The 27423-nt window shown below is 35.3% G+C and overlaps 1 protein-coding gene across 2 annotated transcripts in view; it reads left to right on the top strand.

Annotated features, from left to right (window-relative positions):
• LOC145693098 (TWiK family of potassium channels protein 18-like) overlaps window positions 1–27423 on the top strand; it is a 1093215-nt gene that overhangs the window by 535488 nt on the left and 530304 nt on the right. Inside the window, exon 1 of one of the 2 annotated variants that reach the window (XM_081768795.1) lies at window positions 8904–9002. The exons of the other annotated variant lie outside the window; for it this stretch is intronic. The gene's annotated coding sequence lies outside the window, so the exon portion shown is untranslated. Of the gene's footprint in view, window positions 1–8903; window positions 9003–27423 lie in introns of those variants that run through there. 2 annotated transcript variants of the gene reach the window in all.

Here is a 27423-nt window from a genome sequence, read left to right as displayed (position 1 = left end):
GGGTGGAAATGAGAGAGACCCGAGAAAACCCATACATACGCTGTTTGCTGGTAATGTGTATTGGCACATTATCTTGAAATATTACGTCATTGCTCTAACAAATTCACTGTGAGAATAATGGATATGATCGGCGACCCCTACAAGAACTACTTTTTTTATATACCTATATATAAAACATTTCGCTACTTTGATTTGATGTAAGAACTCCGTACTTGAATGCTCCATGGATCCGTTAGTGCGTTATCATTAGAAAATAATGTTATACTATAGAATGAACCTGATTGTTTAAAATATCGACAGTCACACTGATAGTAACGAGGCCTCTAAAACTTTTAACCCTAAGCCCGAGCAAGACTCCGAAGTGGATTTTCAATGCAAATGGACAAAGTGCGAGTTTAGCTTTGGGTGATACGTATGTGTCTCACAGAAACCTTCAAGGTATAGTGGTCAGTTATCGATTATGTGGAAAAATTATTGGGATTCCCACTAAAATGAAAACATTACTTGCTTGACATCTAGCGATGAAATTCTGAAGATCTTGTTTGTTGTAAGAAGTGTTAAGTTCTTTCTATTTTTGTAGCAATACATAAAGATATATTAATGTATGAAGAACAAATAGCCTTTATTCTATCGGTTCCACCCAGCGAAAATAATACGAGTAATAGAGAAGTTCTGCACTTTTTCCTCATTATGTTTCCGTCGTGAAATTTGTTTCCATATGAGTGAAAGAGCAATTGTTTGAAGTTATATTGCAGCAATTCCATCCAATAATATTACTAAATGGTGTACTTATCTTAAAATAAAATATTTAAAGATTTATTTGCTCTGGATTTTTCATACCTGTCTTTTTTTTACTACCTGATATATGTCTTTTAAAAATGTAGTAAACCAACAGGAAGCTGGAATGGGGATAACAATGTTAAACATAAGAGCGAAAGTTTTAAATATGATAATTATATCATAGAATTGGTGTCCACCACACTAAAACGCGATTTCCCCATGCTTATTTCTTATCGCTAGAAAGTGCACAGTGATAAGCATATGTCTATTTGGGTGTTCTCCATACTTACGTAGACATATCCTGTTAGTAGAAACAACAACAAAAAAAGGACTTATCGGAGTACATTACTTTCTTCCAATCACTGGTGATCAAGTTTCATGTTCTCATAAAGACCTTTTTTGCATTTAGGGCGATGATCAGATTTCGCAATCGAAGCCCGACCACGGATTTTGATATTTAGCAGCTTTCGTCGCACTGCAATTGTAGTTTCAAATACCAATTGAAGTTTTGTGCCATTCTAGCTTTAAATGTTCGACGATTGTCTAATCTAACACTAGTTTACATTCGCTATTCGGGAGCGCGGTGGCTGAGTGATAGAGCGTTCATCTCCGGTGCTTGGGGTCCCTGGTTTGATCCCAGCTCGCGCCGTGTGGACTTCATGGTGGACAAACACCGTGCTCGTGGGTTTTCTCTGGGTTCTCCCGTTTCCTCCCACTTTCTTCATTCCACCATTTCACTCATCTCGCATCATCACTATATCCTTTAGCCTATCCGGCATAACCGTGGGACGTAAAACATAAATATTTCATTTTTTCATTCGCTATTCATTTTCATACTGATCGATAGCGATATACGGGCTATTTTCAGTAGTCGAATAGAATGCGAAATGCACGCTAAGTAGTAATCACAGAGCCACTATTACGAATATACCCCTCCACAACAAACGCGCCATTCTCACCGCGTCACGCCATTGCGACTATTGAAAATGGCATCCACCGCTGTATCACAACCACAGCGCCTTCTCCATACGTACGTGAGGTCTTTTTTTGACGGACCCTGTATTTTGGCTACGAAAGAAAAATAGGTGTGTCATAGGACATACATCGGCCATATCAACCATCATTTTTTATTAACACGAAGCACAAAATGTATCTTTGTACGTTGAGGTTTCAATCAAACAAACACTAAATTTGCTTTTATGAATTACATTCAACAACATGTTCTTCTTAAAACTTTGTAAAAGGAATATTAAGAAGATGTAAATATACATAAATAATGAACTTTAAGGAAGAAAAATGATATATTATGGAAATTTGAAATATACTTTTGATTTTAGGAAAATTCGTCTAAGAGACAAGAAACACAAACTTTGAAATTCAAGATAATACCTTTTCCTTAAATTAAGACGGATAAAGTTATATGATAATAATAATGACATCCTACACTTAGAGAAAGGTACCATACACTTCTTTATCGCTGTAAAACTTTAAATAAAGCGAAAGAAAGAAGGAAATTAATTAAAATTCCTGTTCTCTTATGCTTCTTTTCTCACTTCCTCAACTCTTTTTCATTGTTGGTTAATTCATTTGGAAAAGCACATAACGAACAGACAAAAATCATCATCACAGCTTTTTCCTTGTTTTTTTTTAACATGAAGTAATTTGGAAAAGCTTCTCTCTAACTGTTAGACTACATTTTGTTGAATGGTAAATATTCATGGAATTTGGTGATTAATATTCATAGCAAAACACCTCAGCGCGCATTGTTTTGAGGGGGAAGCTGCCATACAAATAGAACATATTGTCTTCGTGTTTGACGTAGCGCTAGGTAGGTAGGTAGGTGTATTGTGTATTATCTGCAGTGAAGTATGAGTGGAGGAACAGTTAGGAGCAGGAAAACAGAGGGAGGGAGGGGCGATTTGATCATTATAATGGGAGGAGTTAGCTATAGAGCATTCATGATTTTTTAAATTATTTTATGCCATCCCTTTCCTTTTGCTATGACCGTAGGTACAAACGTCACCACCCATCTATCTTTTATTTTTCTCTTTTCACTCTCTCTCTCTCTCTCTCTCTTAAATATGTTCAATAATATTTAATAGAAAATATGCTAGATTTCCTTTTATAGTTAAAAACAATTAAAATGCATTATGAATTATTCTATTGAACTACATATATAATGCACTGAAAGATTCTATTTTCAAAAAACAAACACATGCGTGGGTTTTCTCGGTGATCTCCCGTTTCCTCCCACTTTCTTCATTCCGCCATTTCATTCATCTCTCATCACCGTCTCCTTTAGCCTAACCGGCATAACCGTGGGTCGTAAAACTCAAAAATTTCATTTATTTTTTTCTATTTTCAAAAAACTTGCATTATGTTGAATCATTTATTGTTTTCTTTCATCATCAGACAAAAAATGTTTCAAAGTACCCGAAGTTGAGTTATATAGTGTACACAGAGGATGTCCCCAATATCGGACCCAGGACTATTTTCTCAGAAACAGTTTAAAGTAGGAGATTTCTGCTAACACTTAGTGCATGTACTGTAGAGTCCCACTGTTAGGAGTACTCGTGACAAGTGGATGACCACCTGGGACGAAGGAACACGGGTCAATTCAAAATTTTCAAATGGACGGCATTTAAAAATCATAAGAAAGAACTACTGGTAGAATTTATCTCATATCGATACATCAAAGAGATCACGAATGATAACAGATCAAACTAAAAATTCAATCTCTGCCATTACAATGATGTAAAGTATGATCCCGGGACCCTTTTCTCAGAAACAATTTGGATTTAGAGATTTCTGCTAACATAGATGCTTGTAGTGTGAAGGTCAACTGTTTCTAATGCTCGTGGTAAGTGGGTGACCCCTGGAGCTGGGAGGCAGGCGTCAACTCAAAATTTTCAAATGGAGAAGTTTGTAAAATTAAATAGTCGTAAAAGAATAGCGACGTAAGGAACCACACAACACATTCTAACCAGCAGAAACCTTTGACGCTTTTGCTATATTATATGTTTCGCGTTGTACAGTTTGAGATCGCTGTACCTTAAAAATAAAGCAAGAATCTTAATTAACTGTGGCTTTTTTCTTGATATGTCCAAAACAATTTTTAATTAAATATATATTCCAGTCGACACATTGACATGGTTTGAATTATCAACTTATCGCTCTATGTATTTTGTATTTATTCTCTTGTATTTCAAATATAAAACACAGTAAAAAGCACTTATTCGTTGAAGATGTATTAGCTCATTACATATTCTATTAAATGCGCCTTTTAGTCTAACTTTTGATGGTTTATGATCAATGCATTAACTGCATGAATGTAAGATTTTAATTATTACATGTTCCATTATACTTGAAAAATAAACAATCTATTACATTTTACTTTATGCTAAATGCATATTTTGATTGTTAAACGTATGTTACGATCCATTTTATTTCTGATGTGTATATATAAAATTCAATAAATTTATGCTATATGCACATTTAAGTGAATACACAAAGAAATGCATTTTTAGAATGTAATCAGAGATTGAGTTTATCTATCTTTAAGATCCGAGGAAATGCTTTTACTTTTCTTGTATATATATTCTTTAAGATAAATGCAATAAGTAATATAGTTCTTAAACAATAGAAGAGGAGAATCCATTTTGAAGACATGAAACTAAATGAAACACCAAAAATATGTTGACTGTTTTTTATGGATATAATAGGTAAATTAATTGTATCATGTAAATTAATACAAGCTAAATTGAATTATCGATAATAATCGATTCTGTTGTTCAAAATCCCAATTTTAATATGTATTTTTCTTTTTCTTTTAGGTAAGTTGGAATTACCTTTTCTCAATGTAAGATTGTTCTGCCGTGCATTCGTAAGTAACTCATATCACTTTTGAAATTATAATTAATTTTCTGTTAATAAAATAACACGCTACCGAAATTATTACATCATTTTTATAGTGCCTATTTATTAATTATCTTATTTCGATAATCTATCAGAAAAACACAGCTTATTATTTTGATAAGATTCATGGTATTCGAGAGAATAGAATACCAAATCTACATTTAAAAAATCTTATCAAATCGGCGACATTTGTCTCTGGAAAATAGTGCGAAAATTAAGGAAGACTTAAGGATTAATGTAATGCGATAAGTGTTGCACTAGCTTCAGAGAGGATCGTACGGAATCGAATCAAGGCAAAAACCATGGCAACTGATGATTGTGTTAATTATGGTAAAGTGTTATTTTTATCCGTCATGAATATGCTTTCCCAAGTCAAAAATTCATATTTAAAAATATAGTCTCTTTGTTCTTCGCCAGCTGATAGATGCTGTTGAAAGAGTTAGAGCTGCAGCTCAGAGCAACTGGTTATTGATAGTTTGAGCATGACAATGCTCACGTCCATTCATGTCATCTTGTGTAGGACGCTATAGCGTAAAAAGCAAATCATCCAGTTGACTTAGCTCCTGTAAAATTACTATCGGTCGCCTACGGACTTCCAGCTCTTCTCAAAACTAAAAGGACATTTGAAAGCTAAACCATTGAAGACCATAGATGAGATAAAAGAATGCACGACGACGCAACTGATGGTCAGACGTTTGATAATGAATAATGAACAATGGACTTTGAAGAGAGTATTGGTAAGTGGAAGAGATATCAGAGACATATATGATGTTTACAGTGATTCCTTTGAAAGGAAATAAGATTACATTGTCTTTGGCACATTAAATCGTATTTCATATTAGTCCGACAAATCTGGACACTTACTAGGTATATTTTGCATATGGCAATGAAGGGCAAGAAAATGATTTGTTACCGTACGATTCTTGATTACTTTGTATTTAGTTGTTATTTCATTATTTAATTGTATCATTAATATTATTATCACGACACGACTGTGCATAAAAGACTATGTAGTTAAGAGGATTTCTGGGTTGTTTCGTGCAAATTCTATTTTCAACGAACTTTACTGAATTCTCTATGTTTGTCTGTGTATGTGTGTGTGGTTTCTTTGCGAATTTTTCAATTCTAAGTCCTCTATTTAATAGAGCATCAAAAAATATCTGAAAAAGTGATGGATTTCTTTGCGTCACTCTTACCTTTCCCGAGATATTGACCAAAAGAGTTCGAATTTCGGGAGATTTGAGGAACCATATCTCGGGAACCGTAAGTCATAGAGGGATGCTAATTTGCAGATTTTTTCAATTTCGAGTCCTCCGTTTTGAGTATGTGTCAAGTCTTGTGGCTTGTTGATGTGAGCATTGCGAACTCTAAGCGAGCATGTATATGTATGTGCATCTGTTAATTTGACCTGCAAAGCAGAACATATAATATGATTACAGTTACATGTCTCTGCACTTCATTCTGAACCTAAAGTTGTTTTCAGGTTTGTTGCAGCAGCGGAAGGGTTTGCTGCGTTAAATTCAATATTCGAAACATTTTCGTCTTCCATTGTCACTTGCGGTCTACTCAGTTACACTTTAGTGTGTAATCCCTGTTCCCCTTCTGCTTCGATTCTTTCAATTCAATATGTTACTGTTTTAATATCCAGGTTCATGGCTCTAACAACTTGCTTTTTAGACATTTCAGCTTCCCATATGCAATTATTTTTCCTCTAGTTGTAACAGATAAATAGCCTCCCATCTTTAGTTTCTTTATAAAAGCAATTTGCCATAGACAACAAACATTTTTTTAAGTTCGTTCTGGCAATATTCTTGGAGCATTCTCAACTTGTTTCTTTATATTTTAAAATTATGTTATTTATTTCTGGTTAGAAAACCAACACAATTCGTTTTGTATTTGCGAGTGATGAAATTTCTAATGTTATTCAAACGCAAATCACGAATAATATATCACATAACATGTGAGGATACATAACAGATTCAAATTTGAAATTTCGGTAAAGAAAGGTTATGTGTATCCGAAGTATCCGTAATATTATAAAGAAGGTAGCCGAACTAATAAAAATCTTGGTTCAATAAAGAATGTAAAGATGCAAAGGAACACGAAAAGAAATTTCGATTAGAATTTTCCTTCCGCTCTACAAAATATGAAAATAAACAAGAAACTACCTAGAGTTTTAGGCTCAAGAAGAAACAGTACATGGATGATGGAAATATGAAAATAAATTAGAACATCATCATCATTAAGAGAATTGAATTACATAAATTCATAAACAGATTCAGCGAGGAATATTAATCTATACCGACTGTATTACATGATTAATGTGGAAGCGTCCCACCACACGCTGGAAAAGTTCTAACAAATGAATAAAATATTTGAATGAACTCCAAAATCCGATTGGGAAGTCAGTAAAATGGTACTGAAATCAAATCACAGAGCCTAAGAAACAGTTCCTTTTGATGATCGAGACAGTTATTAAAAATCTGAGAAACAAACTTCGAAACAAATTTCTTTCCAACTGGACAACTTAAGCTGCTAAAGGTGCATCTAATCAGACAGACATACAGAATGATCTGGCTGAAATGTCAAGTAAAAGAAACTCCTAAGGTATTGATATTTAAGAAAACAGTTAAAAAGATTATTGTAGTAATTGCCGTGGAATTTCATCAGCCCCAAACAAGGGCGTCCATCAGGGGGGCAAGATGGGGCGCTCGCCCCCTCCTAGAGGAAATTGTACTTGGGAATATCGAAAACCCAATAGAATTTTTACATTAGTTACAGCAAAATTTGAAATTATATTTGAAACGTTGCTTATACTTGCCCCCTTGGAAACCAAAACATGGGCGCCCTTGGCCCCAAACTATTTAAGATATTGAAATATATTTTCGTGTAAGTTATTTCCGTTATGTTGATGATGTAATTTAACATAATCAGTATGACTGCAAATGGAATAAGTCAACAGTGAACTATACACACTATATCGTGCAAATATTAGGATAAAAATTTTATTTTAACTATACAGTGTGCTCATAGTATTGCCCCGCGTGCCGAAGGTCTATACAAATCATATGTACACTCATGTCCAAAATTATTGTCGCATGTCTATAAATATGTCGTTGTAGCAATATAATTTGGTAACGAATTTGTCCGGTATTTCTTATAATGTTATTATGTGTATAATCGGCAAAGACATGTATGTGGCAAAATTCATGTCAAAAGAGCAGTAAATAAGAACAATAAAATGAAAATAAAACTTTCTTGTCCATTTAGCAACATTTTGTTTTACTCATTCTAATTTTCGTATTTATAAATCTTTTTCTATGAAATTTACCACAAATATACATTTCCGATTATACACGTAGTATTAGTATTAAAAGTACCCTGCAAAATCATTGTCGAATTATATTCTTACAAGAAGACAGTTATAGATATGCGACAATCATTTTGGACATGAGTGTACCTAGGTATTGTAGCACAACTCCTGTTGGGATCGGGTGGGCGATTAAGTAGCATGAGTTACTTATTGTCACTACTATCATAAATCAAAGTAATAAGGATCATTTAAATATAAACTAGCTAAAATATATACACACAATAATAATAATAATAATAATAATATATATCAAAAAACTTTCACGTGGACAACTGCATTTATGAAATCCCATATAACAGACCTAAAGATATTTTCTTCCTTGAATATACTACTAAATTCGTCAGGGAGTCCAAAATTATCTCCATTCGGAAGCTATGCTACTCTTGGTTATTTTTGGTGGAGTGATATCGTTTAAAGCAGTGTTGGGAGTCTTGAGGAGCGAGCAAGAAGAGCCCAAGCCATTGACAAAAATAAGCTACATTCGTAATTACATAATATTACGAATGTTGTAACAAAGAAGTGTTAAATTCATAAATATCGTTCAAGTGCAAATATGTATGGAGTAAGAACTGTTGTTTAATTAAGAACAACGTTGGTAAATATATATATATATATATATATATATATATATATATATATATATATATATACTTCACTACCAGGGTATGCAGAAGTTTTGGTGGAAATAAATATAAATTGATAAGATTAAGATTATTATTATTATTATTATTATTATTATTATTATTATTATTATTATTATTATTATTATTATTATTATTATTATTATTATTATTATTATTATTATTATTATTGCAGATTTGAGACCAGTGCTGAATCTGAACTCGCAAGTCCCAAATAAAAAAGAACATGTATGGTCAATGAGCGAGAAGGGATGAGGGCTGGAAGTGAACAGGGTTTACGAATAGGGCACCAGGTACAGCAGATTAGGACTCACTTCTTTAAAAGGACAGTACTACATATTTTTCGTTGCTTATGATTGATAATCGTGTTGTATGTACATCTTTTATATGTCTACCTTCCATTTTTATATAATGATAAAAACACCTTAACGAGACGTTATTGAAGCATTTGAAGCAGACACTAAATGCAGACAGTTCAATAATATTACGAGATAGTTCACTATGCATTACATTTCGTATCGTGTAAAGCATAGTGGGAGTGGGAATACAGGAAGATGCCATCTATTTTAGTGGGTCGAGGCTTTTTCAGTCACGTTCACAGACGCTTTCCAGGTGCACTGTTCACTCATGCATCATGCAAATGTGTTAATTAGTCTGCGGTCGGATTTACATCACGGGGAAAAGAACTTTATATTATTTTGGTCAAGTAATCTCTCTACGTACAGAAATACGTGACTGCTTGCGTATAGATATAACTGTAACACTCCAACGTAATGGTGGTTGCATAGCATTTCAGGCGTTCAACGTTCAAGGTTCAAATAAAATCAATAGGTTCCTGATCTCGGAAAAAGCAAAAGGAACTTTTAGGATGAACACGAGCGTATGTTACTGGTCGTTGAGTTAATGTTGGTAATACTGTAATTAGATTTATATTTTCTTATGTATTGGCCGAAAAGTACTGTTGTAGGGGAACTAGCATTCGATTTATATGCTTTGTTTTTTTTTTTATATTTTATTTATAGGGGAAGACACAGTGGCTTAGTGGTAAAGCGCTTCATCTCTGGTGCGTAAGGTCCCTAATTCGATCCTCGGCATAGCAACTTTGTAGTAGACAACATTGTGTCCGTGAATTTTCTCGTGGTACTCCCGTTTCCTCCCATGTTTTCATTCCACCAATTCTTCCGTCATTCACTTGTCTTAATTGACGGTATCCCTTACCCAAACGTCATAATCATGGGACATTAAACTCCAAGATTCCATTTAATTTTTCTTTATAGAGGTTTGGATTGTGATTCAAGATTAAGGGTTTTGGATGGACACTGGTGTTTTAGAATGTCCATATTTATTAATCAATAAGCATGTGGTGCATTATAACAAAGTTGTGTAGTGGGTTCGTTTGTTGTATATAAAGCATGTAACTGAGATATGTATGTACTGTAGGTACAACATGATAATATGAGAGACTAAATATACATGGTGTATCAATTATCTTGAAACACATTGTAACTTTTTAAACTAATAAATAGAAAACGCTGATACTTTTTATGGTGTAAATATCGATAATTGAAATACTCCACAATACCACTAGATTGTTTGACATACTCCTACATATATTTTTTTTTCAAATGGCCTATGCCAGGTTATTACATATTTCAAATCTACATATTAAATGAGAACTTATAATACCATGAACTATTTGTTGTTACTAGAGCGCTTATGTACTACCTAAATTTCGAGCCTTCTTGAACAATTATAACGTAAGTGAGATAGATGGGTCAATGCAGACCCAAAGTGACCAATACCATGTTCATTATTATAAAGTACTTCGAATAAGTAGAGAGAAAGTTAGGGGAGATGTATCAAATCATTCTGGAGTTATGTAAAAGATAGGTAGAAATTGTTATATTGCTTAAAATGGTGTACATCTAGGAACTTTTTTAAATCATTATTTTCCCTTGCTTCTGTAGCATTATTAATTGATTGATTGATTGAGGTTTGCTGAGAACATCAGTATCAAGATTATTGTGCGTAGTCTTCAACAACAAAGTACTTGCGTTAGTCATAGCTACGTCCCTGTCGCTTACGCTATTAAAGTTATAGAACTCTCCTGAAGTTGTTTATTTTTGGATGTTTGTGATATTGTAGCATTCTTAGTTTGTCGCACTGAATAGTAAGTGTGCTATTGTGAGTTTTCACTTAACGTGTAGATTTAAAATATGTAATAATTTGATGTAATGCAATTTAAAAAAAAATCAACTTTATATTGGGCTGGCAACACTGTTAATCTGGAAGTATCGAAGAGTATGTCAGACAATGTTCTCCTGCCAATATCTGCATCATATATAATTTTATCATTTTCGTTTTATTAGCTTAAAAAGTTCCAAGAACATTTCAAGATAAGTGATCCATCCCGAATAAAGATGTGCGATTGTACCGGTACTACTGGAAGATTTCGAAATGCCGGTATAGGGTAAAACGGAAAGAATTAGTCGGATCGAGCGGAAAACGAATGACAGAGTCTTAGAAATGATGAAGGAGAAAAGTACAGTTTTATATATTATTGAGAAGAGGGGGAGAAATTGATTGGGACATTAGCTAAGAAGAAACTATATCATGATGGACGTGCTAGAGGATACAGTGGCAGGAAAAAGACGGATACGGCGACAGATGCTACAATTGGTGGACGATATCAAAACAAAAAAATCGAACGTAAAAACGAAGAGGTTAGCGGAAAACCGTGAAGCATGGAAGCTTATCAGTTGCGGCAATGACCTGTCAATAATGGCAGAATACCTATGATGATGAAGATACATGTTATACGTGGGAAGACTACATGTTATATCCTTAGATATTCACATAAGAGTTGATAATAAAAGAAAAGTGCAAGCTAGGAGAGTATTTATTCCGAAGACATAATATGTATAGCTAAAGTAAATAGAAAGCAACTAGGTAAACACTGATAATAGGTCTAATGACAGCTATGACAATTGGAGTCAAGGATACTGTGAGATGTTGCATTATCTGCAATGTATCATATTTGCTCATGTTAATTTGCACACATTTAGACTTCCTTGCTATTTTATGCATAAATAATGCAAATTTTATAGAACGGCTGCGACTGTTTGTCGGTCTGTCCATCTATATCAAAACAACACCGGTAAGAGATGGCGATAAATGGATGTGACACAGAATCAATGTCTCAACAACAGATTCCATGTTTGTCATTCTTCTTTTGCAACCTGATTCCATGTTAATTCTGAAAGTTTCGTCTAATACAGCATTTAATGTGTTAAAGTTTGAAAAGTAAGTTTGTTTGAGACGATTCGAGTAGGCTTTGCTTGATGCTCAACATATTAAAGAAGCTCACAGTTCAATTCAATAAGGACAAGTACCGGTAACCATTGTACTACAAATCCCGCTTTGAAGTTTAAATATTTTTTTTTCTATATTTCTGACAAAGGACGCAAATAAAAATAAATCAAACAATCAAATGTTAAGAGATATTAAATATATCAATTTTGTTAGCTTCTAGATTAAATCTACAGATTCTGTGCGCCATATAACACTAAAACAAAATTCTCTGTTGTGACCAACATAGCCAAGACCAAATGATTCCTATTGAGTTTAGCGATGCATGGTCAGCGATTGACTCGCAGTGATATTGTGACTTTATAAACTGGAATTCGAATTGCTTTCCAGTTGCCTTACAATGGATTGTCAAGCATTCAGTGCCTTCACTGGAAAACGTATCGAGAACAATAGTGTTATTTCGTAAAACAAAAGTAAAGTAAATTAGGCAGAAAAAAAATTAATTTTCCTTCGTGGTACAGCAAAATTGAGGATTGTTGCCGTGGAGGAAGATAGAGGCTGGATTTTAACCAATTCATTTGATTTTTTGGCACCTATATTTTAAAGGATAGCTTCTGCGAATCTGAATGTTTTATTATTTCGCCCCCAAGCAGAAATAAGTTTTTGAAATTTCTTTCGTTACATATCAGATATGTATAACAAATAATCCAGAAACCCCTAGCAACAACGTCATTTGGGAAGGGCAGGGGGCAATTCGTCCCTCTCCCCCTCCCAGAATTTTGGAGAAACACAAGCTTTTCAATAAATCCTATACAGATATACTAATAAAAAAGGAAAATTTTTATGTTGATGGATAATTTTGCTCTCCCATCACCATCGACAAAATCTGGAATGAAGCAACTGATCCCATTGAAATCTTACCATTTTTCTTAAATTAAAAGTAGAATTTGACTTTATCTTTCGTGATAATAATTAAAGTGTTTCAGAATAAGAAATTAAAGGTAGTACTTCCTTCAGTGCGAGCGGTCCCGGGTTCGGTTCCCGGTGTGGGGCTACTCGGTCGAAAAAGTGTAAAACGCTTTTTCAGGCCAGCCACCCTGATTGAGGTTTTCCTTTGTTTTCCTCTTTCACACAATCAAATGCCGGGATGGTACCTAACTTATAGGTCCCAGGCCGCTTCCTTTCTTCCCCAATCCTTTCTTCCTTCCCTTTTCCCGGATAGTGTGCTCGCCGAGGGACGTCATCCCTCAAAACGTGACGGGCTAAATGTCCTTAGATGCCGAAAGCTCAGTAATCTAAATCCTAATCCCTAAAGGTAGTACTTGAGACGAAGGTATGTCGATTGTTGAAATCGTGTTTTTTTTTTTTTTTAATTTTTAGCAAGTTATCGGACAATAAGGAGGGATGGATTAGAAGGTAGAAATAGTGTCACGATGGCTTAGTTGTTGTTGTTAATTTGGAGTTTAACGTGCCTTTTAGCAGCGATGCCATATGATACGGGACCTACTGATTAATGTGGAATCCGAACTACATTAACTCCTGCCCGGAATCGTACTCGAGTCTCCCACGCCAAAGGAATGTACACTAACCACTTAGCCACGAAGGAGCTCATCGTAGTTTAGTGGTAGAGCGCTTTCTTTTGGTACGTGTGGTTGAATCACAGATCATGTTAATTTATGCTGTACAAGTTCGTATGCGTCGGTAATTTCTTTTTGTGATTCTCTCGTTTCTTTTCACATTCCCATTGCACGAATTCTTTCATAATCATTTAATTACATTAATTATTCGTCTCATTTTGTCTCCAGATTTCATAACTGGGACTGTTAAATCAAATATCATATCTTACACAAAGCAAAAGCTTGGTAAGATCTAAAAAGAACTCTCTTTAGACCATAGATCATCGTATCGTGATTATTCCGTCATAATTCACAATTCATATATAATATCTTCCAATGCGAGACAATGGGATGTAACTGAAACCAAATGACACTTTGGTGCTCAAATGATGATTTCCCATGTAGCTGTATAATAATACAAGATACAAGATTTTATTTCTAGAGTAATTTTAAGGATGTTTTTCGATCATAGAGAAAGTTCCTCTTGACTCGGTGAAATTATTAACTGATTTAGTGTCTTATTGTGTGCAAACATGGATTATTTTATCGCTTCTCTAGAGATCAGCGGAAGAAAACCAGTGTCTGGTTTTATTCGAGAAAAAATGAGCTATGAATCGTACTGACGAGATGGTATTGGCATTGCGGCGCTCACACAATGACATGAGGACAATTGGGAAGCTAACCTTGAAAGAAAGAAATAACGAATTCCTGTCTAGAAAGCCAACCTTAACGGCGAGGGTCGTCGATGTGCTGGTTACATACCACTCCACAGGAATGAATATCACAAACGGGCTGGAAAGCACTGGTCTTCGACAGAGTTGTAGTGCCAATAGCACTGAGAAAAATCCATTCTCCGGACAGCGGTATATTGTATAAATATACGGAATCCTCTTGCTCACTACAAAATCAGTACGGAGCATACATTATCTGTATGCTACATAGACACTGCCCTTAGATGTTACATCATGCCGTTGCAGGATGTCTAACATCTAACAATCTTCCTTATATTGCATATATTTATGTATGCTACCTTTGTCAGCTATATGTTATATACATCTATTTGTATGTGAGACTCTGACAGCCTATATTGTTTCATACGGAAAGTACATACAGATGGAACACTTATACAGAAAGTATTATCAAACATGCGTTTTCTGTTATACGTTTGCTGTACGTTAAGTCCAAAAACTACAGGATTTACATACGATTTTACGTACGCCACATACATTTTTTTCGTCAGTGAGCTTTTTTCTTAAAGTGTTAGATTATTGAACACTGTTGACCTACTTAGTTTACATATAGTCAACATATGACAGGGGCATAGCAACAAATGAAGAACGGTTTATTGAACGGATATATGTACAGTAGATTGCATGGTAAAAATTGAAGATGTAATATACCTAAAAAATTCTTCTTCATCTGACTTATTTTAAATGTCCAATTAACCAATTTACTTGTGTTTTCTTCAGTTGTCGCACACAGACGCCACATTACTGAATAGAGCTTCCAACAATCATTTTTATATGATGTATACCAAACATTAGAAACAATAATATCATTTTGCCAACATTAGAAATTTAATTATGGTAAAATTTTACTTGTCAATTCTAGCAAGATGATGTCACTTTACGCGTTACGTCACTGTTAGAGGACGACCGAAAACAACACGTACAATCTGGTAGTTAACAGTGCACTTTTACATACTCAGGACTACAGTACATAAGAAAATAACTGTCTGTTCTAACATAACGAAACCTATTAATTAGGCGCACAGATATATTAGGATCATAAAAGTTCGTTTTTCTTTTTAATTTTGTAAAACCTACAAATGAGAATTACCCCCAAGTATACCATTGCTTTTTAGCTTGGAATACCCTATCGATTAATATAACACCTGTTTTCATTGAACAATTTATTTATTTATACATTTTTTGGCGTTATCGGCATATATGGTCTTAAGCCTGTCAACGTGTGAAAGATGACGTCCCTCTATGAGCACACTACCCAGTAAAGGAGGAAGGAAGAACGAAATGGAGATGGATGTAAGCAATCCAAGATCTGTATGTTATATACCATCCCGGCATTTGGTTGATGTGAATAAGAAAAACCCAGGTAAAGTTCATTCAAGTTGACTGGCTTAAAAAAGACCGAGTGTTCCCACCAAAATTCAACCAGAACGGCTCTCATCAAAGACAAGAGCGTTCGCGACTATAGTTAAGCAAAAATGAAGTTTAATTGTTAATTATGAATTTGGGTTATATGTCATTAATCATAGGCGCCGTCGTATTGCTGGTATCATTATGATAACCTTGATGAGAGGAAAGCAAGAAAGGCAGCAAAAAAGGCCAGATACATACATGAAATGGGAGGCGCCCAATTTCATGTTTGTTCTGGATGGCACAAATCCTAATTGCAGGCCTCCTTAATAGATGGCATGTTAACTTGAAACATCAAGTTTATGTTTACAAACAATTCATATTTTTCGATTTCCTAGAATTCTACTAATGGGGACTGAACCAGTGACGTACGTAGAGGATGAGTCCTGGGTGTCCGGAGCTCCCCATCGAAATCCCAGATTTTCTGTAAATTTAGTATAATTTTAATAGTAATTTTACAAATTTTAATATAAGTTATCCTCTGTTGAATTTGAACCCTCCCGAAATACGTATATTTCTGCGTACATCTCTGCACTGTACCCTATTACTTCGTTTTTCAAAATTCGATCTATTAATTGGTACAGACAGCCCTCGACTTATGTAGATAGATTGTTGCAAGCATATTTATGTAAGTCGAATGTTTAATACAACCTAAGATTTGTCGCAAAGACATACAAAAAAGCACGAAAAGACATACTGTTTAATAATATTGAAATGCAAAAGCTTAATTACATAATAGGGTACAGAACAAGGGTAAAAATGGATCTGAAAAGGTAGGGGGAAACATGACGTCATGCTGCCCTCCGTGGCTATCTTTGCCCATCGTAATTTTTAGGAAGTGGGGGACGACGTCTCCCCGCGTTCCTCCTCACTTTTACCCCCTGATACAGAACTTGATTTCTGCGATCAACGCCAATGATAAACAAAAATAAACTAGTAAATGACAGTTCCACAATAGTTAATTATCTAATTAGTCCATATCTCGTTCACTAGATGGCTCTCAAAGTAATATTTGAAAATGTAATACTGCTTCTTTCTCTAAATGTAAGCACCATCCGTAAATTTTACTTAAACTGGAAATTTCTTGCGTAAGTGCATGTATTTACGTAACTCGAAGAATATCTGTGTAAGTCTCATTTTTGAATAAATTTTCCCTATTAAATACTAAGAATACGATATTGTAGAGAGATGTTTGTGATCGAATGATCATCATCATAGGTATTCTGCCCTTACTGGTAGGTCACTTGTAGCAGCTGTCCTTCCTTCCCATTACCTTCCCATCTAACTTCACAAACTCCTACCAAATCTAGGTTATTTTGTTTCATTTCTTCTTTAAGATTTTCTAATTTTCCTCCCTGTAACGTAGTACGTACGTTCCATGTCCCTATCTTAAACGTTTTGCTCTTCCCTGTCTTTCTTTCTCTGTCTCTCTTCCCCCATTATTACGTTTTCGTCCAATAGTCCTTCCCAAGCCATCCCCCTCCCGGAGATCCGAATGGGGGGGGGATATTTTACCTCCGGAACTATATTTTGACTTGCGAAATACCATTGTACATATGTTCTCTTTTTGCTGCCAGCAAACTAGGGGAAATATAGTGGTGGTTTCCCATTGCCTTCCACCCTGCAGTATCCCAGCCGTTAAAGTCACTCTGACCACGCCTGGGACTAAATGTCCAAGTTGCCGTAACAATCACTATGATTTCCGCCAACTTGGCTACTGGAGAACTGCTGCCTTCTCCCAGAACACTCTTCGTCTGGCTACTCAATTTAGACCAATTCGGTAGGGTAGCCCTTCTGGTAGTGAACTACCACCGACATAGCTCTAATTTTCACTGTAGCACCCAATCCTCCACACCCGACACATAAGTGTCTTCGTAAAGGTGGTGTTTATCGGGGAAGTAATTGAATGAATTTCTAACAAAAGAAGATGGAAAACAACAGAAATAGTTACTTAATTTTGTGTTTTAAACATTAAATTATAACAATATTTAAAGTGTAAAAAAGCTTTAATTGATGCACTTCGTTCCTAAGGAAAAATGCCTCAAATACGGTACATACTGTCAGTACTTTTCTGTATCCCGTAGCGAAAAATGTTAATTTATTTTTATATGAATACATTAAGCTAAAATTGCCCTTGGAAAATTTATAATTAACCTACGTACGTAGATAATTATGCTAGTTCTTTCATCCGTTTTTTTTAAGTAGATGCTCCAGTGAATGCAAACCGTGTATTAATAAAGTCATATCGAATTCATTGTTATTTTTGAAAACGAAAAACTCAAAAGTAGAGAGAAAAGCAAAGCTTTGGAATTTGTCCTCTCTATTGTGTGAATACAAGTAAGTTAAATTGCTATATGTATAGAATTTGATAAAGTAAGAGAGATTTAGATAAGCTACGTACTGTCAATTAATATCGTCAGTCGAGACTATCGTACGTATAAATCCCCAAAGTAGTGCTTTGATAAACAAGTACTTTAACACATCAGAGAAATGTCAAGTAGAAATGTCATACTTAAGCTTTACTAAAATAAAGGATCATGTTTGATAATTATTAAAATATAATAATTATAATTATAATATTGATAATAATTATAATATGTCACTCATTGACCTGAGGGTCGTAGCTAGAAGAGATAAACCCTTTCCACCTTCTTGCGACCACCTTCAGTCTTCAGCTGAAACGTTCAGTTGTTTGCAGGCATATTATATGTGTGAACGTAAGGTGAACTCAAGCCGGACCTCTTAAAGTTATTTTGGCACTTCTGTCTTAGTGTACTAGGCTTGTTCAACTGAAACAAGTGAAGCACTTATTCAGCAAGCAATTTGTTTTCTCAGACGCAGTATAGCTGTGTGTTCGAATTATTTTTCTCTCGAAAACTTTCAGATAAAAAGTATGGTTCTTTTCATTTTTTCACCGCACTCATAACCCCTTATTGTTTGAATGGACAAGGAATGGGGTAAAACGATGAAGCAGGACTGATCGTGTAGTTAATCGCGCTTTGCTTCAGTATTTCTTTCTTTTTTCTAATAGTGGGACCGCTAAAGAGCTGTTACCCGTAGAGTGACCAGTCACCTGAACAATCAATGTAAAAATATGTATTTAAAAAAAGCCAGTAAATTGCCAGTTCGGCATTGGCATATGGTTTAGTTGAGTTCAGCGTTTCCAGACATGCAGATTTATTAGTTGGTCTTCAGATTTTTCATAGCGATTCGAAAAATAAGTTATGGTATAGTGTACAGATTTTTTACAAAATGAAAATTACACTGTTCTATACGTTAAGTTAAATTTCCGATCGAATCTTTGTAACAGTATTATAGTTTCATGTTTAGTACGGTACATTTAACAGAGAATTATGCAGCTTTCAAAACCGTATATATTTTAGTATATAGAGTGCTTAGTTACTGGATGCAGAATAAGTTCTTTCTTTTCAAATTTTACATTTTACTACGTTTTGTGTTGCACTAGTGGCAGTTCCGCCTGGTGTCCTCCAAAATTTCCATCCCTCCCTCCAGGATCTTTATATATTTGCTTGGATTCTTGCTTGAATTTCTGGAAATGAAATACCTGAACGCCCCCCAACTTATAGACGGAATAGATATAAAGGAAAAACTTGTGTATCAATACACGCTTTCCCCCTCATATCTATTTTGACTATCAATACAAAACTTGGTACACATATTTCTTATCTCCTACAGTATTTTTTTAAGATACATTTGGATTGTGTGTTTTTACCTGGAGCCGCTCCAGAGTGGTCCAAAGGGTTGATGGGAGGGATTTCTGGAGGGAGTTTTCCCAACATTCACCCAATTTTCTCAGTTCAAGTAAGTTATGGGTCCTAATACATAGCACCTCTGGAAAGCTTGTTTCATGCTGAAGAGAATGAATGAACTGTAAAACATGACTTTCCAATGAACAGTGTTGATACAATAGCTATTTCACTGCGAGTCTACGATTTTCCTTATACTAACGGGGTTAATAGGCTCCAGGGACTTACTACGTTGTCCATGGCATGTAATTTTTTGTGTATGAACACATCTTCGTTTTGTTTATCGAATGGCCTAGGTTTGATTCGGATGTCCGGATGAGAGGTTCATGTCCATTTCTTGTTAGTTTTCCATTCAAGATAATACAGTACAATCAGATTGGATAATGATGCACTTGGGAGGCAGGTATATTTGAGTGCTTTAATGGAAAAGGTTTGAAGACAATAATAAAATTATGTTGAGAGAGAGAAGATAAATTTGAAGGAGAATGGTAAAATTCAGGAGGAGAATAGTATAATCTGAGGGAAGAAAGATAAATTTGGAGGAGAGTGGTAAACTTCAGGAGAAGAATATTATGTTTGGGGAAGAAAAGTATATTCGGAAGAGAGTGGCGAAGTTCAGGAGGCTTAAAGTATGTTCTGGGGGAAGAATAGTAAATTTGGAGGAAAGTGATAAACTTCAAGAGAAGAATATTATATTTGGGGAAGAAAAGTAAATTTGGAGGAGAATAGTATATTTGGGGATAAGAATAATAAATTTGGAGGAGAGTGATAAACTTCAAGAGAAGAATATTATATTTGGAGAAGAAAAGTAAATTTTGCTGTAGAATAGTACACTTTAGAAAGAGTATAGTATGTTTAGGGGAAAGAAAAGTAAATTTAATAATAGTAAACTTCAGGAGGAGAATAATATATTTAGGAAGAAGAAAGGTAAATTTGGAGGAGAATGGTAAATTTCAGGAGGATAATAATATATTTGGGGGTAAATACATTTTTAAGGAGAATGGTAAACTTCAGGAGAACAGTATATTTAGGGGGGAGCACTAACTTTGGACACTACTGTCTCAACCTCACCGAGATATTGCTCCATTTCTGTTTGTATGACACCAGTGTCATTTCAGGTTTTGCTGAGTAGAGGGGGCCAAGATCCTCTACTGACATAAGGGTTTCTCATACTTCAATAGTATATTAGTACACAATTGATTAAAAAGTGTGTATTTCTCTAACTAAAACGATGCGCCAGGTAGTGTTACTTTTGAAACACTCGATATCTTTGACATATGTAAGTATTAACCTTAGACTGAAATAAGGTACTTACTGTATACCAATCTTTTCAGTGGGATAGAAGAAAAATTACGAAATTAAAAAACAAATATCTAAGGAGAAACGTGGCAGTGAAGGGTGGAGGCATCGTTTGAGAAGAAGAACAGGCTTCCGCGGTAGCACTTATCCCAGGTTGACAGATTGATTGGTTGCACTGCCTTATCATTCGCTCAGCAGCATACGCTCCCGAGAGGGGAAGAGAGCGAGAGATGACTAGAAACAGAGACGCACACACATACACGCAGAGAAGATAGCTTTCTCTTCTCCAGATGACTGATGCTATTTTATGCCTCTTGTCTGAATCCCCTAGTCACAAGACTTGAGCACCTTGAGCCATTCACAAAATGAGCAATCTTTTTTTTTCCTCCTTACGTCTACTGTCAGCGATGTATGTATATATATTTACCCCTCATGTATCTTTCAAGAGTATGGAATATATATTATGTTTTTTCTCTTTATTAGAAAAACATGACACTGCTGTTATATGTAACCTCTCCCATGAGATAATTTTTAAAAAGTCTTCCTTGCATTCTTTTTTTCTTGGAATAATAGCCCTATAGTTTCTTCTTATGTTGTATGGTCGCTTAAACACTGCGACCACAGTTATTAAATTAATGAAAAGCGTACTCTTTGTAAGTTAGTAACACTGAATATTTGTGCTCTATTATTGTAATGTTTTTTTGTATACATAGTGGTATGAAAGGTGGAGTAGAACGAACTCGTGTACGAAAGAAACAAGGTGTGATGCAAAACGGAGACTTTTCCTGATTTTCAAAATATGTCAGTTTAGTTGGTTGAATGTTTCGATTAGCACCGAGACCATATGGTAAATTAAAAATAATTTGTACACGATTCAACAAACTTGCATAACGTAACTAATCTTGAAGAAATATTGTTAGGAGTGACCCAGTGTGTAGTTGAGTATCTTGTTCATAACACCAAACCCGCAATAATTGTTGAAAATGATTGTGCTCTTACTGGTGGCCATTTTTCGAAACTCCTATTTTAAGCGATCTCTCCTAGAGGGGCAGGAAAGATCGCGCACGACAGTGATGCCACAGAAATAACCTAGTATGATGAAGAAATATATATATATATATATATATATATATATATATATATATATATATATATATATATATATATATAACATGTTTTAGCAACATTACACAACTGATAAAAAATATTTGAATGCTTCTATACAATACATTACTTAATATCTATGATATGAAACCATAATTATAAACTGTGCTACCAAAACAAATAATCTTGGAATATGCACTTACTTAACGGATACAGATGGTGATCAGAAAAATGGAAACACCTGTAGTTGGCAACACGTCAGATGTATGGGTTGGCAGTGGTGTCGTGGCGCCCGCAGCGCTGGACCGCTGGTGGTGTTGTGTTAGGTCGTTATCCATACTACATCAGGCGCAGTGGAACAGGAGTGTCCAGTGGCTGCAGCAGACGGAGGTAGTGTAAAATGGGAGATCTCTCAGATTTTCAAAGAGGGCAAATTGTTGGTGTGCGGTTATGTGGAGTGAGTGTGACGGCACTGGCTACTGTGTTAGGTGTGTCGCGTGGGACAGTGTCGAAAGTGATGACGGCCTACACAACACACGGGAAAACCACATCGGGAAAGCGGAACAGTGGGCGGAAGAAAATCATGAGTGACAGGTCACGCCGGGTATTAAAGCTCATTGTCACGCAGAACCGTCGTGCCACTGCGGAGCAAGTGACGGAGAAACTCAATCAGTACCTCCCCCACCCTGTTTCGACAATCACAGTCCGCCGCGAATTACATGACATGAACTTACGGGGACGTGTTGCACGGGCCAAACCGCTCATCAGGGACCATAACGCTTTCGCAAGCTGCAAATGGTGCCGCGACCATGAAACTTGGACCGTTGAGGACTGAAAACGTGTGATATGGTCGGATGAGTCATCCTTCACCCTATTCCCAACCACGGGCCGTGTTTATGTGTGGAGAACGCCCAAAGATGCTTATGATCTGCAGTGTCTCTGCCAAACTGTGAAACATGGCGGCGGCTTGGTGATGCTGTGGGCCGCCATATCATGGTTTTCATTGGGTCCTGTGGTTATACTTAGCGGACGAATCACTGCCAACGATTATGTCGCAATTTTAGGAGACCACTTGCATCCTATGGTCCGGATGTTGTTCCCGGACAATGACGCCATCTTCCAGGATGATAATGCACCCATTCAGACAGCTGGCGTTGTTGCAGTGCGTTTTGAGGAACATCGGGATGAAGTTCAACACCTCCCTTGGCCCGCCCAATCCCCAGATCTCAACATAATTGAACATGTGTGGTTCGTCTTGGAAACACGACTGCGGCGACGATTTCCACCTCCATCCTCTCTCACAGAACTGACCGATGCCCTGCACGAGGAATGGTGTAAAATTCCACTTGCTACCATTCACGACCTCTATACCTCCATCTCACGTCGCGTCGCATCAAGGCTGTTCTGAAGGCGAAAGGTGGCCCGACACCATATTAATCTGGTAAGTTGCAATTTCGTTCAGGTGTTTCCATTTTTCTGATCACCATCTGTAAAACCGCACTGAAAGAAACGTTTACCCCAAGTCCGTAGTTACAGAACGCTAAGTCAGGGAGCCGACATCATTTTTGATTGGCTGACTTTAAAATAAAAAATGAAATCTTTCAGTTTTACGTTCCACGGTTATGCCGGCTACATTAAAGGAGACGGTGATTTTGAGAAATGAAGGGAACGGTGGAATGAATAAAGTAGGAAGAAACGGAAGAATCCCGAAGAAGCCATGCACAAGGTGTTTGTCTACCACAGAGATCTCTTGGCGCTAGGTGGGATCTAACCAGGCACCCCACACACTAGCCGCTCTACCACTGAGCCATCGCAGCCCCGACTTGCTAACTTGAGGTCACCCTTTATGCATAAAGACTTCATTTCAACAAACGAGTGAAAGTTTCAGAGAAGCTGACGAAATTTGCAGGGAGGAGTTAGACCCCTTTGCTACGGGCTTGATATTCCTACAGAAAACAACTGTAGTTGGTGTATATTTTCTCATTACTCTCTCTAGTATGACGCTCACGAACAATATGTTACTTATCCCACATGCGAGAACACTATTATTACTGCATTCATTGAATGTCTGTGCTAACTCTCCTACTTCATGATTGTCCTAACTGTCATATTTGGGTATTGGATAACGACCCAGCAGAGCTTGGATGGAATTTCCCAGATTGTCGGTGAGCTATATACAACGCTAGTTTCGACAAGTACTCTCTCACGTACATATCAGTTCTTGAGTATTTGACACTACAACTTTTCTATGAATTTAACTCTATCGAACATTTAAGAAAATGTGTGGACTTACTTTGCACCATTTACGTAAAATGTGGACCATATTTCTCAAAAAACAGCTTCTAAAGATACATGAATTTAATTGACAACTCTACTTGCAAAGACACCAATTCTCCGTTTGTTACAACTCGACAATGTTTCCTTCTCACCAATTGACGCCAGTGTAATTTTTTTTTCTCGTGAGGTTGTAATAAGGACGAAATCTTGCGAATTCCAGAATTATAGATAGTGTTTTCAGTGTACGAAGAAATCAAGTTCACTTTCTGATCGTTCTGGAAGTACTTTATGTTTAAGATCTCTAACTAAAGCTCTTTTCAGAGTTTAAAATATTCATGCTCAGATGTTACAAATAATTTTGACAATATAGAAAGAATTATGTAAACTTTTTCGTGTAATTAAACGTATCGTAAAAACTTTGTATTTTTCTTACAACTTTGGTAATGTAAGTTGACTCCCTTGTGCTCTGAATGTCCAAATGTAATAATTCATAGACTCTTTCATTTATTTTTTTAAATATGATTTTATAAGTGCTCCTTGGCAGGAGCGTACCCACGAGGGGTCCACAGTTTCCGGACCCCTATTTAAACTTCCTAACAAAATACATTTGTATATCTTCTCACAATCTATCTTTTTTTTCTAAAAATATACGTTGAAGTATTTTGAAATTACTTATCATTTTTTCGGGTACAGAATAGTACACGTTCAACAATATGCAGACGTAGTGACTTGAAGTAGTGGACCCTCACTCCACCAAAGTTTGGACCCCCTCCCCAACAAAAATTTCAGGGTTGCGCCATCTCCGTGGTAATTTTATAGTTGAAACACCGTACCCTGGAGGTAAGTCTGCATTACTCTATCCTGTAACTTTCGACTTGATATCTCAATCGACTGGATGGGTGGGGCTACCGTGAACCCAGCCCCACCCAGAATCATTTTCGTTTTTTGACGTCTGTTGTAACAGCACATTTTTTAAAAATAATATAGGTCGTCAGCACTAATTTTTGGCGTGTGTTTTACAATTAGCTCCGCTGTGGGTTGGACCAGGTTTATAGGTATGTAGAAAATGACCGGAATACAATGTCCGACACTGGAACTCTAGAAATGGTTTTCAAACTCATGATCTGATGACTATAGACAGAATTTTGACTATTATAAAATGATTGAAAGGACAGCAAATAACTCAAGATTCATGTAACGTATTTCGATCATTTTATTTCGTGACAATTATTATTATTATTATTATTATTATTATTATTATTATTATTATTATTATTATTATTATTATTATTATTATTATTATTATTATTATTATTATTATTTCGCCCTTTATATAAGATATCTGTGTTCGTCAATCCAGTTTTTACATCATTCTTATTTTTTATTTTTATTTCTCTATTTTTATTCCCTTCCAACATAAAATTAATTAGTCTCTCTTCGAATTCCATAACAACTGCAGGAAACTGAAACGTCTCAGTTTTCTGCGTTCTCCTCTTGTTGTTTATATATAGTCTTTTATATTTTATTCTTTCTTTATCCCTTCTTACCGTTTCATGGGTTTCAACTTCTCATTCAGTTTCTAATCCCTCCCTTTTTATTTTGTTTCCTTCCCTCATCTAGATCCAACCAATCAGAATGTTTTTGTTCTTTTCCCCCTCTCCCATCCTCTCTCTCTCTCTCTCTGTCTATTCATAATAATATATATATGTATCTATGTATGTATATATATATATATATATATATATATATATATATATATATATATATATATATACATTGGATGTTTAGTAGTAGGTTTAATCATCTATCGCATGATAGCGCCGTACTTTTCTTTATCCTGGATTTATTTACGTTTCTTTTTCCGTCCTTCTTGTACGTTTTCTTTCATTACCAGAAAAGTACAGAATTTACTTTAAAAGTAGTGTTGCCAACTAGTATCAAACTAAAATCCTTAGAAGCTAAATACATTTTTCTTCCTTTCAGGATCAATGTTATAATCTTTTTCTCTAAATTGCAAGAAAGTGAACTTTACTTTCACATTCATAAAAATTATTATTATTATTATTAGTTTAACGCTGCACAGCTATATTTTTAGCATAATTATTGAAAGCGAATGGTTGTGAAGTTAGTTTTTTGTACTCTTCCGCCAGGAATCAAACCCTGGACCACGCTTAGTAAAGTCACACGCCCTAGCCAGTAGATCAGTGAGAAGGGCTTTCCGTTTTTTTTTTTTTTAAATTCTATAACATTTGTTTAGTCTATTAGATTTCCCGAAACATTACACAAAGAATTTGAAGCAACTGGAAGTTTCCTTTACCCCTAATCCAAATTGATTTAGTGCTGATTATTTCTTAACTAAAGAATTCTGACATCGCTGGGGACAAAACAAAGAAGAATATCCTTGTATGAAAATTCTAAAATTTCTAAAAATAAGAATAACAATTTGACTAAGAAAAAAAACGAGTCCGAACTCCTGTGCGGAAACATTTTATTCTAAGTGTACGGTAGATATTAGGTCGAAGTCGATACAGTCTAAGTAGTTGTTGAAAAATAAAACACACACACACACATTTAAACTTGAAACAAATTCCAAAGATCACAGAAACTAACATCAATACAAATATAATGATTCGTGATACCTAAACAGTACATTATTTGTTTTCTTATATTTGTCTTTTTTTTAAAAGTCTTATTTCCCAAGAAAACAAACAAATCTGGAGATGAATTAAGTTAAAGAACGTATGAAGAAGTTCTGTTTAGTGATAAAATTTAGCTTTTTTGTTTCCCCAAGAGAGCTATACCAGTTTCAACCTCCATTATATATACATCTTCATAAACATATATAATTTTGTCGAGTCCTGTGAAAGGAGAGACTTAAACAATGAAAATCAATGCATATTCTGCCCTATAAATGTTACGTATTTGTAAATATGAAACAATTGAAATTAGCATAGAAGCAATAAACATTTTTTTGTAAATTTATTAGAGTATAACATTTAACGAAATAAAATGTCAAATATAAGAATATGCGATTGAGATAAACGAAACGATATGAGTTAATTCTCATGCGTAGTCTTTGAGAAAATTGAAAAATCACTTTTTATCTAATAATTATTGGTATACAATAAGCATGCTATGTATTAATATTAATGTGATGCCGAGGAGTACCTTCATGAACCATGCATT

Source organism: Thermobia domestica, chromosome 8, assembly GCF_964235325.1.
Source record: "Thermobia domestica chromosome 8, izTheDome1.hap1.1, whole genome shotgun sequence".
NCBI lineage: Eukaryota > Metazoa > Arthropoda > Insecta > Zygentoma > Lepismatidae > Thermobia > Thermobia domestica.
Note: the sequence above shows the minus strand (reverse complement) of the source record. Positions and strands in the feature narration are given on the sequence as shown.